Here is a 15272-nt window from a genome sequence, read left to right as displayed (position 1 = left end):
TATATGGGTTAATTGTGTGGTATGTGAATTATGTTTCAATAAAGCTGTTACTTTTAAAAAACAGGGTATTAAGGAAACATATAAAAGGAATCCTAACCTAATCTGGAGAATCAGGAGAGTTTAGTGAAGACCTGGATGCATAAGCGTTTTAAAACATAAAAGTGCATGCATGGCACGTCTGAATGGCTGCTAGTAGCTAAGAGAATTTAAGAATGGCTGGAGTACAGTGAATAAGTGGAAGGGATAGTAATAATGTAGCTTGCATCTACTGAACCTTTACCTATGTGCCAGGCACTTCTTACTCCAAACCCTTAATTATTGTATTTAATCCTAACAACTCTTTGAGGTATGGACAGTTACTATCCTCATTTTACAGATAAGGAAACTGAAGCATAGTTGGAGGAAAGTAACTTGCCCAAGGTCACAGCAAGCAGTGCTATCATGACTTGAACCAAAGCATTCTGGCCCCAAAGCCCCCCACACTCTAACACTTCAAAACCCACCCTTTCCTGGAAATTGTCTATCAATTAATTACAACTGACCTAGTTTTATATATTCAATCCTATACAGTAAGCAGATATATTATAAATTTATACACAAGTTTCTTTGGTTGAGCACTAGGTGAAGTACTCAACTTGGGTTTAGAGACCAGGTTTTATAACACTTTTAACCTTTAAACTCTGGAATCACACTCAGCAAGACAGATTGATCCCTTACTAGCAGCTCTGAGAATTAAGACTTCCTGAAAGACGTGTTTCACACAACTTAGGAGGCATTTATTCATTATATTATTAATATTATCACTATTTCATTTATGTGTATAAACCAGTAAAGTAGAATGTCGTTAGAACTTGTTAGTATTTGTGTAAGAAATTAGATCAAGCTTAGGTTTCTAGTGTGAACATCTGTGTGGACGACAGTCCCTATGACTATGAGATATCAAAGTCAAAATGAATTAACATGCAGCTGGATCTGTGGACCTGGTCCTCAGAAGAACTGGACCAAGGAGATAAATTTGGAAGTTTGGGCATACAGCATGGTAACTCAAGCCATGATAATAGATTAAATACCTAAGGAGAAAGCACAGACAGAGAAAAGGTCTTAAAACATTGGTTTTCAAGTTTCATAAGCATCACAATCACCTGGTGGGCTTGTTAAAACACAGACGGCTGGATCCCATCCCCAGAGTTTCTGACTCAGTAGGTCTGGGTGGGACCTGAGAATTTTCATTTCTAACAAGTGATGTTGATGTGGCAAGTCTGGGGAACCACAGTTGGAGAATCAATGACCTACAGCAAAGCCCTACAAAACTCTGATAGTTAGGATAGGAAACTTACAAAAGAGACCAAGAAGAGGCCACAGTAAGGTAGGAGAAATACTACTCCAATTAAATTACTTTTACCAAGGTCACCAGCAGCCTCCTAACTGATAATCCAGTGGAAACTTATGACTCCTTAAAACTAATTCAATTCTACTTGCAACAAAAATGTATGGAGTACCTACCATGTGCTACGCAAGTCTGTCCCCTGTAACTTGATCCTATCTTCTCCCTTGGCTTCCAAAATATCACTCACTCCCTTGTTGCTACTTCTTTTTTGAACACTTGTTCTCTGGTTCCTCTCCTTCCGCCCACTCAAAACATCTCAAGGTTCCCCAGAATTCTGGGTCTTCTCTTCTACATGCAAGCTCTCCCAAGGCAGTTTCACCTAATCCCCTAACTTTGGGTACCAACTAGCTGCCAATAATTCTCCCACACCTCATCTTTAGAACTGACTTTGCCTCTGGGCTTCAGATCCTATTTCCAACTGCCAACCCTACCACATATTTACAAACTAAGCCTCTTTCTTTACATATTATCTCTTCAAAAAGCACAACTATCCACCCAGAGGCCCAAGCCAGAAATCTGTGAATCTTCCTAGAGCAATCATTCTCACCTTAGCAGCATATTAGAACTTCCCAAAGAGCTTAAAAAAAAAAACCTCACTTGTGGGTCTAGTAATAATATGACAACAATAATCCTGTTCTATGTCCTTAACACACATGCATGTAAAGTGCCTAGCAAAAAATACTTGTGAGCACTCAGGAAAAGGGAGCTATCTTTGTAAACACTTTAAATTTCAGCTCTTCTGAAGTCTCTTCTTAAGTTTCTGATCAGAATCAACATTTGTTTAAGCTGTTTCATTAACAAAAAATCAAACAAATGAAAAAATTTGTTTATAAGCCCCTCTAAGGTAAACTTTAAAAACTTGGGTTCAAATTCATATTCCTACTTTTTTCAAATATCCTTTGGTATATAGATCCTTATAGTTGATTTATAAAGGGAAGAGTAAAAGTTGTTAATTATATCACTTGAATCATAGATTTCTAGTTAAAATTTGGCCCATGGATAAGAGGCAACACAAAACAGTGAGAGAAGTCTATTGTTCATAGAGCCATTCACACAGACACTTATTTTCCCCATAAACGGGGAAAAAAAGAGACACCAATATATTCAAACAAGCTAATAGGAGAAGCCCATTATATACAATACAAGGTTACTTAAAAGTGTTTGCAAATGAGACATTCAACTCCACAGTGATATCAAAGCTCCTCTTTGGTGTTACTTTGTATTTTGAGTATTTTCAAAAGAGAATGACGAAGATTTAACACAGCCGCTATCTTCCGAAGTATAATGTTTTGTTTGTGCCCCTTGTCCAATGATGTTAGCAAATCTACTTTTTCTTGAAAAGATGTGCAGGAATGGGCAAATGGTAAGTCAGTAAGTTCATTTAAGGCTGCAAAATTCTGCCACTTTCACCCAAGGGAGCCAGTTTCTTATAACTTTAGCTATAACAGGAGAGCTCACAAATAGCCTGGAATATGACAGAAAACCAAAGAATAAAAGCTACCAAAAATTTCGACTGGAATAAAGGATAAGGGTTGTTTTTCTTTGACTGTTGTTTGCTTTAGCTGAACAAATCAGTAGTACGTCTGTGTTACAAATGAATTAGAATTAAGCTATATATTTTAAAAATAAAATGTGTATGCAAATACCACCAGAGTATATAAACACACTAAAAAACCATCCTTTTCAAAAACAATTCACTGCCTGGTAAGTGGAGAGGGACTTAAAAGTTGTTAACTGAAATGGAATCAATGGAAATAAGCTTTATTTACATTTGGATGGTGGAAGCAGAGGAGGTTTGAACCCCCTTTTTTAATAAAAACTCTATGTACGAAGTAACCATATTTCCAAATAGGAGGGAAACACAGGTATTGATTAGAATTATGAAAACCTAACGTGGGTGAGGAATGAGAAAAGAAGAAATTTAAGGGCTTTTCCCCAGTTTTATTTTTCTAGATTTGGGAAAATCTTTAATTTTTCCTTTTTTTTTTTTTTTTTGCGGTACGCGGGCCTCTCACTGTTGTGGCCTCTCCCGTTGTGGAGCACAGGCTCCAGACGCGCAGGCTCAGGGGCCATGGCTCACGGGCCCAGCCGCTCCGCGGCATGGGGGATCTTCCCAGACCGGGGCACGAACCCGTGTCCCCTGCATCGGCAGGCAGACTCTCAACTACTGCGCCACCAGGGAAGCCCTAATTTTTACATTTTATAAATGAACAAAATGTGTATATAATCTAAAGGTTACCTATTTTCAATATGATATATATATACATATATATGTATATATATTTTTTTTTCTTTTTTTTTCCCCTTTGAGATTTTAATGTCAGCCTCATTCTTAAGAACTTCTGGGGGCTTCCCTGGTGATGCAGTGGTTAAGAATCTGCCTGCCAATGCAAGGGACACGGGTTCGAGCCCTGGCCCGGGGAAGATCCCACATGCCGCGGAGCAACTAAGCCCGTGCGCCACAACTACTGAGCCTGCGCTCTAGAGCCCGCAAGCCACAACCACTGAGCCCACGTGCCACAACTACTGAAGCCTGTGCTCCTAGAGCCCGTGCTCTGCAACAAGAGAAGCCACGACAATGAGAAGTCCTCGCACCGCAAAGAAGAGCTCCCCGCAACTAGAGAAAGCCCGCGCACAGCAACGAAGACCCAACACAGCCATAAATAAATAAATAAATAAATAAATGATTTATTTAAAAAGAACTGTTGGGTTCAATCAGTGGGGAAAACATTAGTCCCTTTTATTATTTCTTTTAATTTACTTTTTGCACAGTCAGCTTTAATATTAGGATGTGATCATTTGGGGTGCCTTTTTAAAACACAGCCTTTCATACAGCTTGAGTGTTTTTTTTAATTGAGGTATAGTTGATGTACAATTATTATGTAAGTTTCAGCTGTACCAATATATTTTTATAACCCATCCCCTAAGAGATCACACAGCCTGAACCTCTCCAGTGGTAGGGAAGTCATTCCATGAGCAAAGATTGTTCAACTTCAGAGAGCTTTGCCAAAGGACTAACAGCATGCTTTTCAAACTTAAAGTTTGAAAAACCTAAATGCAAAATGAGGAAGTTTATTTATTTAATACCATCGTAGTATTAGACCCTGGTACATTCATAGTCCCAAGTTCATGGGGGTATATGAGATACATCTCAAATGTTTTTCAGCAGATCACCAATGCCAGGTGACATAATCAAGTACTTTTCTCCAGAGTCCACCTGGGTGAGCTGTTTGCCCTGTGTCCTGGGTGGGAGACAGTGTGATACGGAGAGAGCAGAGGTGAGGGTCCAGCCACTGAGTTCTCTGTGCTCAATTTCTGAGATGTGCCTGCTCACATCCTCTTCCCAACACCCCGTTGTCCTCTGTTTACAAAAGAATTCATGATGCACCTCTTCCCTTCCCAAGCCCCATTTCACCCACCCACATCAAAAAGGAGCAAGACCTCCTGTTTGAAGACAAGATTGAGGATCCCCTCCCAGCCTCAAGGCTTGCTTTTTGTGTCCCAATAGAATCATTTATTCAATTAACAAAGTCTGTCGACTCAGCACCTACTATGTGCTGCTACGGGTTCTCAGGACTGTTAGTTGTTCCGAATAGTGGGCATCACCCAGCAGCCTCCCAAAGGGAACAAGTTTTGTCTGAGGAAGCATCTGGAAGTGAGCTTCCAATTCCACTCTGCCACACCCAGTGTGGACCTGAGGAATTCCTCTCCCTCTCTAAAAATGTCCACCTGGATTCCCAGTAGGGAAAGGAACCATTAGAGTTGCAACAGCAACCAAGCAAAAACTTGTTGATTCAACTCACCTATAAATTTATTTACTATTATAAATGGATCTCAAAACAAACTGCTAAAATTTAAAGAACTGAGAATTGTTTCATTTTTGTTGTTCTCTTCTGTCTATTCTATTGTATCAGAACAACCCAGGCCACTGTGGGTACCTTCTACTCCAGGCAATGAATGTACAACGTGCTTGACTATTACTTAAGACTCCACACTCAGCTCCTACGTGCTCAACAGACCACTCACTATAGTTCAGAAAGAAAATACCTCTGATCCACTTGGACACAGAACAACGAGGGCCTTCCATCAGTCTAGTGAGACAACTCCTCTTTACGTTAGCCCTATAGGATCCAAATGAATGACAGTCTTCAAGAGGAACTGAAATTGTCTCCCTCTTTACTACCCTTGTACCCAGGCTTTCTCTTCTCTAAGGACACATTTCTTCTCAGGCAGTAACTTGGTCCTAGCAAACATGGCTTCCTGCCCTTCACACTTACAACACTTGTCTGAACCTGCTGGATTCACAATACCCTTAGCCCTCTTTCACAAATATGTTTATTTTTATTGGGGAGTGGAAGTGGAAAGATGAGGGAGAAGGAAATTAAGGGGATAAGGAAAAATAAAACATGTTCCCATGGCTCCAAAAGTTCCAGAAACTTTACAACGACAGAAATAGAAAGGGGATTCAAATTCTTCCCTTCCCAACAGCTCCCCACAGGCTAATGCCTACAAAACTAGAGACTCCCATCCTAGTTTATCTCCATGTTGGGGGGCACAGGGGGGTGCTGTCCCAGCTATCAAATTCTAATTTGTAAAACCTGGTAAAAGTTAGTAAATTATGATATCATAGCCTTAGATACAGTAAATTACTTAAAAATTTCACCTCACTTCTAGTAAAGCCTGGATTCTACTCTAAGAATAACCATTTCTTAGTTCTATGGCCTTGGCAAGTCACTACTTCTGATATTTCAGAGTTGTGGTGAGGATTAGATCACTCAGCACAATACCCAGTTGATACTATAATCATGCAGATAGGTGTTGTCTACTTTGTTCAAAGCAAACCAAAACAAGTGCTCACTCTAGTATAATTATTTTTCAACAGCTGGAGCAATTCCTGTAATGATGACAGCACATACATTTTATCTAAAAGAATGAACAGCTTGTGCTTAAAAGAGGGGGAGGGTCTTAAAGAACTCTAGAAATTAATATATATTAAAATATTTTTTATCTGTTTTAACTAGGTTGTTCTATTGTATGAGAATAATGTAGGCCATGTGGGTACCTTCTACTCCAGTCAATGAATGCACAATGTCCTTGACTATTTCTTACACTCCACTCTGATCCAATATATTGTTTTCAGAGTTGTTCTAGAACAGGAACATAAAACTACCTGCTTAAATTAAGGAATACTAGGAGCAAACAGTGGTGGCAAGATTTACTTGCCTCAGAATCCCTCCACAAGCTGACAACTATTAGCCCCTTTACTATTCCATTATTCACCAGAAAAAGGAAACAGATTTAGTTCAAATCACAGGCAAGTCCCTTATACTTGGACATATTTGCCCAAAGACTATTAGATTGGATTTAGAAAGAACCTTGCCAAAGAAGGGAAAACAACTTCTTATCCTTTAATCAATTCTTCTCTAAACCCAGGAAACACCATACAATTTGTTTCCCATATCTAGTAAGTAACCACTTAGCCCTACTTTCTTTCTTTCTTTCTTTCTTTATTACCTACTTTCTTTTTTTAAAATTTTATTTATTTATTTTTGGCTGCGTTGGGTGTTCACTGCGGCGCGCAGGCTTTCTCTCTAGTTGCGGCGAGTGGGGGCTACTCTTCATTGTGGTGCGCAGGCTTCTCATTGCAGTGGCTTCTCTTGTTGCGGAGCATGGGCTCTAGAGCACAGGCTCAGTAGTTGTGGCACACGGGCTTAGTTGCTCTGCGGCATGTGGGATCTTCCTGAATCAGGGCTCGAACCCGTGTCCCCTGCATTGGCAGGCGGATTCTTAACCACTGCGCCACCAGGGAAGTCCCAGCACTACTTTCTAATTATAAAGCCTACTCTAGTCACAGAGTATTCAGACCCACGTCTAGCTATGAGAAAAATAACTAAAGGGAGTTTCCTTGAGAACACTCCGCTATCTCTATACTTTCTCCCAAACAAAATACTACGGAATCACTTGATGTGAGCAAAGGCATTTACATTTCTATCCTATTAACTAGCCTAACATCATACAAATTTCCTACATGATCAAGCAGAGGCAAATTAACAGATGTTAATTCCCAGGCCCAAATGTCTGATCTAGCTGGTAAACAGAAATAAAATCCAAGTCATCTCCAGCTGATGTCCCACAATTCAAACCTAGAAGCTTAGTTGGAATACTCTTACCAGTAAATTGTTTTTAGGTTGGTCTCATGAAAGAAACTATCATTTAAGGAGCCAGAAAGTGTTCCCCTACTTTTGTTCTCATTAGACTTTCTGCATATAACTTTGTAACCAGCTTGCTCTTGTGCAGCTAGAGCTACATCTACATCTTCTGGCCAGTCAGCTTGCTTGGTCCCTGGCTTCCCATGGTCCCCCCTGCTGCTTGTCTTCCCAGTAATCCAACCACTGTTCTTCCTGTACGCCTAAAACTGATCTAATGCCTATCTTCTGAACTGTACTGTCTATCAGACAGCAAAACCACTGGGGAGGGGGCTGAGGTGGGGGTAGAGACCACAAGAAATAGTAGTGGACTATGGGTACATGTGGCATAACTCACCTGTTCTAACCAGCAGTTCCACAACCTGTCCTGACCAAGTGACTCAGATTGTACACCCTGGCTCACTCTAGCAGACCTGTTCTTGACCCAACCTAACCCTTTAAACTGGGTATGGCTTCCCTGGCCACCCATCTCGTACCCAAAATATTCTACTTAAGCAGAAGAGTCTCATGGTTAATTATGGCCATGCTTATAGAAAAGGAAGCTAGCATTCAAGTATCTCTTCCACACTTGGTACTGTGCTAGGAGCTTTCTCACTCAAGACCCACCAAAGCCCATTGATATAAATATTGCCCTCATTTTACATGAAGAAACCACAGAACTCCACTATCTTCATATTTAAGAAAATAAAGCTAACTGTATCAGATATTGAATAATGTTAATAAAGATTCTTTTTAATGTTTCCCTTAACAGGGTTACTTTTCATGTTGTTCACTGTGTGAAGAGTAGTTCACTGCAGTGCCAAGGAATCTAGCTTAAACAATTTCTAATTAGCTACCACCTCACCTTAAAAATTCTGCTTCACCAAAAAGAAAATGCCACATCTTAAACGGCATCATATACTTATACACTATTTAAATTAAATTCTAATGGCCATACTACCCAAAGCAATCTACAGATTTAATGTGATCCCTATCAAATTACCCGTGACATTTTTCAAATAACTAGAACAAATAATCCTAAAATTTATATGGAACTACAAAAGACCCAGAATTGCCAAAGCAATCCTGAAGAAAAAGAACAAAGCTGAAGGCATAAACCTCCCAGACTTCAGACAATACACAAAGCTACAGTAATCAAAACAGTGTAGTATTGGCATGAAAACAGACATATGGATCAATGGAACACACCTATGGTCAATTATTTTTGACAAAGGAGGCAAGACTATACACTGGAGAAAAGACAGTCTCTTCAGCAAGCTGTGTTGGTAAAGCTAGACAGCTGCATGTAAATCAATGAAATTAGAACAATTCCTCACACCATACGCAAACTCACAATGGCTTAAAAACTTAAATATAAGATAGGACACCATAAAACTCCTAGAAGAGATCACAGGCAAAACATTCTCTGACACAAATCACAGCAATATTTTCTTAGCTCACTCTCCCAACACAACAGAAATAAAAGCAAAAATAAACAAATGGGACCTAATCAAACTTACAAGCTTTTGCACATCAAAGGAATCCATAAACAAAACAAAAAGACAACCTACAGATTGGGAGAAAATATTTGCAAGTGATGCAACTGACAAGGGCCTAATTTCCAAAATATACAAACAGCTCATACAACTCGATAACAAAAAACAAACCCACCCTAACTCAAAGCTCACCAGCTGACGAACCCTGTCTAGATACAGAGATCCCAATCAGTTTCATATTGCTTCATTCTTCCATTTGATTGGTTAAATCAGAATCAAACATCTGTAACATGAAAGAGACAAGGAAACAAAAAGTTAAAGAAATGAGACAAAGCAATAAACAATTCATAAAACAGAACAGAACTTGTGAAAAGCTCTCTAACTGAGATCCTCAGAAAGGCAAGATGTTGCACTCATAAAGCAAGACAGGAAGCTGTGAAAAGGGAAAAGAGTACAAGAAAAGACTCTTGAAAAAAAAATTTTAAAAGGCAGTATAGGGCTTCCCTGGTGGCACAGTGGTTGAGAATCTGCCTGTTAATGCAGGGGACACAGGTTCGAGCCCTGGTCTGGGAGGATCCCACGTGCCGCGTAGCAACTAGGCCCGTGAGCCACAACTACTGAGCCTGCACGTCTGGAGCCTGTGCTCCACAACAAGAGAGGCCGCGATAGTGAGAGGCCCGTGTACCACGATGAAGAGTGGCCCCTGCTTGCCACAACTAGAGAAAGCCCTCGCACAGAAACGAAGACCCAAAACAGCAAAAAATTAATTAATTAATTAATAAACTCCTACCCCCAATATCTTCTTTAAAAAAAAGAAAGGCAGTATAAGGTTTTATATGGTGGAGACAAAACCTAGAAAGTAGAAATAGGAAACAGAGACAAGAAATTAACCGAACTACACACAGCATCAGTCCAGGTGGTCAGTATTTAACTAACAAAAATTCCAGGATGAAAAGGAAAAAAAACTTGAAGAGAGGAAATTTTCAGAGAAATATAAATTTTCCACAACTAAAAGATTTAATAAACTAATAGATTTATAGAGTCTTCCAATTAATAGGGGGCACTCAGTGCTCAAATGAATAGAGACCCACACCAAGTTATATCACTGGGAAATTTCAGACAACAAAGACAAAAAAGCTCATCTGCAAAGGAACAAGAATCAAACTGGCCTTCTCCCATGGCAATAGAAATAAAACCAAAAATAAACAAATGGCACCTAATCAAACTTACAAGTTTTTATACAGCAAAGGAAACCATAAATAAAACAAAAAGACAACCTACGGACTGGAGAAAATACTTGTAAATGATGCAACTGACAAGGGCTTAATTTCCAAAAATACAAAACAGCTCACACAACTCAATAACAACCAAACAACCCAATCGAAAAATGGGCAGAAAGGCTTCCCTGGTGGTGCAGTGGTTAAGAATCCACCTGCCAAAGCAGGGGACACAGGTTCAAGCCCTGGTCTGGGAAGATCCCACATGCCACGGAGCAACTAAGCCCGTGTGCCACAACTACTGAGCCTGCTCTCTAGAGCCTATGAGCCACAACTACTGAGCCCGTGAGCCATAACTACTGAAGCCTGCACACCTACAGCCTGTTCTCTGCAACAAGAAGCCACCGCAATGAGAAGCCCGTGCACCACAACGAAGAGTAGCCCACCCCCTCCGCCACAACTAGAGAAAGCCCATGCACAGCATCAAAGACCCAACACAGCCAAAAATAAATAAAATTAAATAAAATTAATTAATTTTTTTAAAAAAGAAAAATGGACAGAAGACCTAAAGAGACATTTCTACAAAAAAGACTTACAGATGGCCAACAAGCACATGAAAAGATGCTCATGATCGCTAATTATTAGAGAAATGCAAATCAAAACTACAATGAGGTTCCACCTCACACCGGTTAGAAAGACCATCACTAAAAAGTCTACAAATAACAAATGCTGGAGAGGGTGTGGAGAAAAGTGAACACGCCTTGCACTGTTGGTGAGAATGTAGATTGGTGCAGCCACTATGGAAAACAGTATGGAGGTTCCTCAAAAAACTAAAAATAGAGTTGCCATATGATCCAGCAATTCCACTCCTGGGCATATATCCAGATAAAACTATAATTGGAAAAGATACATGCACCCCAATGTTAACAGCAGCACTATTTAGAATAGCCAAGACATGGAAACAACCTAAATGTCCATCAACAGAGGAATGGATAAAGAAGATGTAGGATGTGTGTGTGTCTAGACACACACACACACACACACACACACACACACACACAATGAAATATTACTCAGCCATTAAAAAGAATGAAATATGAAATAATGCCATTTGCAGCAACGTGGATGGACCTAGGGACTTCCCTGGCAGTCCAGTGGTTAAGACTCTGCACTCCCACTTCTGGGGGCGTGGGTTTGATCCCTGGTCAGGGAACTAAGATCCCGCATGCTGCATGGCGTGGGCAAAAAAGAAGGATGGACCTAGAGATTATCATAATAAGTGAAGTAAGTCAGACAGAGAAAGACAAATACCATATGATATCAGTTTGAGGCGGAATCTAAAAAAAAATGATACAAATGAACTTATTTACATAACAGAAACAGACTCATAGACATAGAAAACAAACCTATGGTTACCAAAGGGGAAAGGTGGGGGGGGGGAGGGATAAATTAGGAGTTTGGGATGAACATACACACACTACTATATATAAAATAATCAACAAGGACCTACTGTATAGCACAGGGAACTCTACTCAATATTCTGTGATAACCTAGAAGGGAAAAGAATCTGAAAAAGAATGGATATATGTATATGTAAAACTGAATCACTTTGCTGTACACCTGAAACTAACACAGCATTGTAAATAAACTATACTCCAATATAAAATAAAAATTAAATTTAAAAAAAGAGAAAGACAAATACCATATGATATCATTTATATGTGGAATCTAAAATATGACACAAACGAGCTTATCTACAAAACAGAAACCAACTCGCAGACATAAAGAACAGACTTGTGGTTGCCAAGGATGGAGGAGAGGTTGGGAATTTGTGATTAGCAGATGCAAACTATTATATATAGAATGGATAGACAACAAGGTCCTACTGTATAGCACAGGGAACTATATTCAATACCCCTGGATAAACCATAATGGAAAAGAATATGAAAAACAATGTACAGATAGGTATAACTGAATCACTTTGCTGTAGAGCAAAAATTAACACAACACTGTAAATCAACTATATTTCAATAAAATAAATTTTTTAAAAAAGAATCAAACTGAAGTAAGACTTATCAATATTGAAGAATACTAGTGAATAATGAAGCAATGCCTTTGAAGTTCTGACAGAAAATTATGTCCAACCTAGAATTCTACTCCCAGCCACACTAACGTTCCATTTTAAGAATTAAATAAAAACATTTTCAGACAAGGAATTACTCAGTATTTACCTCCCACACATCTTACCTTAGTATGTACCCCAGCAAAACAAGGCAATAAACCAAGGAAGACGACTCTATGCGAAATGAGCATAATGAAGGCAAGTCACAGGATGTTCACTGAGCAGCAGTTCTAAATAAAACAGATTAGAGCAGAAGATACAGGACATCAAGAGAGGGGTAACTAATGAAAAAGGGAGATACCAGAAATTTCATTCTATCTTATAGAAAACGAAAAACTTAAGGTCAGTTATAAAAGCTAACGATACCCCCCCTACAAAAAAATACAACAGAGAACTCTGATGTGGAGAAGTCGTGGCACCCTGTTTTATCTTTGTAGAACTACCTTCTCCCCACCCCAACACATGTGCTTCAAATGGGGCGGACTCCACACCCATCTCCATCTGGGCATGTGACCAGGCTCTGACTATTCTAATCTATTCTCTCCACCTTGCCATAGCAACTGGTTCAGAAATATGCACAGAGCTGAGAATCAGTACTGGTGGGGGAGAGAGGTGAAGTAGGATGTTACTGAAAATAAAGGCAAAGGAGGAAAGCACACAGATACAGTGAGAGACCAATTCTTCAAAGTAACATCTGAGCACATGGATCCAATCCTACTCTATCCCTCTGGACTCTCAGTTCTGGAAACCAATTTCCTTTCTCACTTAAGTTCTAACTGAACTGGTTTTCTAACACTTATAAGGATCCCTAACCACAACACTCCTCTTTCAAAGCCAGAAGTCAAAAGATACAACCTACTGTTAATGAAATAAAAATAAACATATAGTATTTACTAAGGTGACCAGAGCTAAAAATGATGATATATAACTATTTCAAAAAGAAGGTAGGGAATGGGGTAGTGGTGTTGGGATATAATTCTTCATGGGTCTCTATGTCTTGCAAGCAAGGCGCTGTCTGCTCTTTGTTCTGGAATATAATCTCAAGGATGTTCATATATCAAACCACCTTAGAAGACAGAAACTCTTCCTCCAGAGCAAAGAGCCAGCATACTACTGTCTCCCTCTGGAGCAAAGAGCAGGCATGCTTACTGCCCATTATAAAATATTTGTAATCCCTAAACTCAAGAGTTTTCTCCAGTAACAAAACTCATTATGTGAACAGGTGTTATCTGGCCCTCCCCTCAGTGCCCTGTGGGAACTGTGGCTCAGGACGCTGGCACAAATGAATGTTGAAACCTTAGCTACTGCTATTGCTGTGAGTAATAAACTCTACTTCATCTCTGACTCTGCCTCCTACCAGAATAGGAGTCTTTACCTTCCACCAGCATCCATGAAACTGTGGCAGGCTAATTTGTTAGCTTCAAGGAGAGTAAACTCTCAGATCCTTTCTAATTCCTTTTTTTGTTTTGGCTGCGTTTGGTCTTTGTTGCTGCGTGCGGGCTTTCTCTAGTTGTGACGAGTAGGGGCTACTCTTCGCTGCGGTGCACAGGCTTCGCGACACAGTGGCTTCTCTTTTTGCGGAGCACGGGCCCCAGGTGCAGGCTTCAGTAGTTGCAGCACACGGGCTCAGTAGCTGTGCCCTAGAGCACAGGCTCAGTAGTTGTGGCGCATCAGCTCAGTAGTTGTGGCGTAGGGCTTAGATGTTCTGCAGCATGTGGGATCTTCCTGGACCAGGAATCGAACCCATGTCCCCTGCATTGGCGGGCGGATTCTTTTTTTTAATTAATTTATTTTATTTTATTTATTTATTTAATTTTTTTGGTCTGTGCTGGGTCTTCGTTGCTGCACGTGGGCTTTTCCCTGGTTGCGGCAACTGGGGGCTACTCTTCATCGTGGTGCACCAGGGAAGTTCCCTTTGTAATTATTGACAGGTGGCAAATGGGAGCTAAATCTTGACTATCACTCCAGAAAGTCAATAGATAATGCTTAAAATTGACACATCAAGAAATGGAAGTAGGGCTTCCATGGTGGCGCAGTGGTTAAGAATCCGTCTGCCAATGCAGGGGACACGGGTTCTAGCCCTGGGCCAGGAAGATCCCACATGCCGCAGAGCAACTAAGCCCGTGTGCCACAACTACTGAAGCCCGCATGTCACAACTACTGAAGTCCATGCGCCTAGAGCCCGTGCTCCACAACAAGAGAAGCCACCACAATAAGAAGCCTGCACACCACAATGAAGAGTAGCCCCTGCTCACCACAACTAGAGAAAGCCCATGAACAGTAGCAAAGACCCAATGCAGCAAAAATTAATCAATTAAGTAATTTTTTTTAAAAAATGGAAGTAAAAGCACATTAATATGGGGGATTATCACTAAAAGAATCAAACAGAGAAACAATTGAAGTAGTTCCCTCAGGAAAGGAACTGGGGAGGCATAGGACAAGAGAATTACTGTTTTCACCATAAACTCTTCTGAACCATTACATTTTCCCCCCACCATAATGCATTTGAGAAAGAAGCCTTTCCTGGCTCCTTTAAAGGGGAAAAAAAGAAGTGTACAAGAAAAAAATCTTTTCAGTACTTTCATCCCACTAAAATTGAATAGTAGCATCAAGAAAAGTACCTAATTAAGTATGATGCTCTCATCACAGTTCTGGAAACCTAAAAGGGAAACTCTCTCACCAATGATCATCTCAAGCCAGAAAACAGTCTTAATGTATCTCAAAAAAAGTATGTCACGTCTTGCTTTGGAGAAGTTTTGTTCAATAAAATGATTCTACTAGCTATGTACACAATAGTGTCCTACAACTTCTATGGAAAGCACATTACTGGCTTCAGCATATAAATATGTATCCTTAAGCATAATT

The 15272-nt window shown here is 40.0% G+C and overlaps 1 protein-coding gene across 2 annotated transcripts in view; it reads right to left on the bottom strand.

The window, feature by feature from the left end:
• FBXO34 (F-box protein 34) overlaps positions 1-15272 on the bottom strand; it is an 81149-nt gene that overhangs the window by 49392 nt on the left and 16485 nt on the right. Inside the window, exon 2 of one of the 2 annotated variants that reach the window (XM_029237361.1) lies at positions 12533-12637. The exons of the other annotated variant lie outside the window; for it this stretch is intronic. The gene's annotated coding sequence lies outside the window, so the exon portion shown is untranslated. The remainder of the gene's footprint in view (positions 1-12532; positions 12638-15272) is intronic. 2 annotated transcript variants of the gene reach the window in all.

This window comes from Monodon monoceros, unplaced genomic scaffold (assembly GCF_005190385.1).
Source record: "Monodon monoceros isolate NGI ecotype Baffin Bay Population unplaced genomic scaffold, NGI_Narwhal_1 Super_Scaffold_21, whole genome shotgun sequence".
NCBI lineage: Eukaryota > Metazoa > Chordata > Mammalia > Artiodactyla > Monodontidae > Monodon > Monodon monoceros.
Note: the sequence above shows the minus strand (reverse complement) of the source record. Positions and strands in the feature narration are given on the sequence as shown.